We start from the raw sequence: 2,078 nt of genomic DNA, 5'->3' as shown, positions 1-2,078 counted from the left end.
GAAAAATACGACAATGACAAAGATAATCCTTATCTAATTTGTTTGTGTGCTTGTGGTCTGAGATAAGTTAGAAATATAGTTTTGATTTGAAGGTTTACAGGATTAAGATTTTCATTTGAAGAATCAATAAGATTGGAGATTAATAGAAAAAAGTCCTAAGGTTGCTAACTAATAACACATTTGATTTTGCCATTTACGAAAGTTTTGCCCAAAGAATTTCTCTAGCTTTGCAAAAATTTGTTTTTCAATTGAAACCATTTATAGAAAAAACGCTAAACCAAATCTACTTTAAAATTGATAGAAATTATATTCGAAAAGATAAAGAAGAATATACAAAAAAAATACAGATACTTAACAGTTAACAACAAAAGAAATAAGAAAGAGTTTTGAATGTGAAAACCGATTCGAGACACGCTGTGGAAGGTGTTGACTTTAGAGTAGATATTTGTTGTTGCTCTTGTGCAAATAGTAATCGATAATGTTTTACTTTTAAGATACAACGAACCACTTAAGAATATCTTAATTTGCACTCAAATAAAAAATTTAACAAATCGTAAATCTCTTAACTGTTCTCGAAAAAACTTTAAAATGAGAAAAAAAATAAAGTTTTTGAAAATGTAGAATGCTTTGAATGAATTTTTCAAAAAAAGGGACTAAGTATTTATAGATAGTGAACCATCACCAATATGCCTCTCCATTCAAATTTACCTATTTAAAAATGAACAAATGTGTCATTCTATAAGTACATGCCTTTCTATATTAAAAAAAATCACACCTTTCCAATAGACATATTAAATTTTAAATCACTAAAAATACAATAAGGACTTTGATAAAAAGCCAACATGAGTATCTCCGTTTCTTCTTTTCTTTTTGATTTTTTTTTACAAATAAAAGAATAAAATTTCAATATAACCTAAAAGTTCATACATATATATATATAAATAATTTTCTTGGACTTTTCAGATCCCTGGGAGGTGCTCGGAAATTGCCAACAAAGTGGATCCGTACAGAAGCTAAGCTCACGTGTTTGGACATAAGAAGTAAATTATTCTACTAATCAATAATTAATTATGACGTCAATGCATATATAAGATATTTTAAATTATTAAAGAAAATGTAATAATTAATTTACACTGCTGCTGCTGCTGATGTTGTCAATGCATTTTGTTTAGATAAAAAATATATAATGATTCTAATCCACGCTCCCTTCGCGCGTGTGACGGGACCATACACTTGTCCATCAGCCGCCGGTTCTCCTTTCCCACGTCCACGCCGTGGGGGATTCATATGCCAAGCGTGTCAAGCCAATCAACATCACAAAATCACTTTAGAGCAGCCTTTTACGTAATCCTACTGTTTTGACTTATATCCAGGATCGGAGCGTCCCCTCACTCCTCAAAATTTTTAAACTTTTTATATATTATATATTTTAAATAATTTTTTTAAAATAATTTTTTAATATAATTAAAAAATAAAAAAAAATTTACAAATCTCAATCAATTTTACTCCACTTTTTAAAAAATTTTTAAGTTTCTTCATTCATTTTTCTATTCTTGTTTATAAAATATAAAAAAGTAATATTTTTATTTATATTATTATTTATTTATTTTTTAATTATATTCTATTTGATCATATATTTTAAATTTTTATAATTTTTTTTATATTTATACGAATCATCAACCATATTCTTCTTTTTTGTTATATAAGTTATATTTTTTACTCGTCATGATTTTTTTTCTGTTATATAGATTTTATTTTTAATAATTTTAATTTTTAAAAATTAAAAAATATTATATGTGTAATTCTCAAATATAAGTTCTAGCGTTACATTATCGATTATTATTTAAAATTTTATCAATATATTATTTTTTATTAATCTTAATTATATAAAAAAACTATCTTGAGTGTATGTTTTTAATGTACTTTACATTTTATATTTAGTTGAAAGAAAATTATCTTGCATATAAAAAAAATTATTAATTTTGTATATTGTATTTAACTATTTATATTTTATGTATTATAATTTAATATTTAATATTATAAACTTAAATATAATAACATAAAAATATTAGATGTTG

This window comes from Theobroma umbraticum, unplaced genomic scaffold, assembly GCF_002168275.2.
Source record: "Theobroma umbraticum cultivar Fairchild unplaced genomic scaffold, ASM216827v3 scaffold_239.1, whole genome shotgun sequence".
Classification (NCBI taxonomy): Eukaryota; Viridiplantae; Streptophyta; class Magnoliopsida; order Malvales; family Malvaceae; genus Theobroma; species Theobroma umbraticum.
This window is presented reverse-complemented; position numbering follows the sequence as displayed.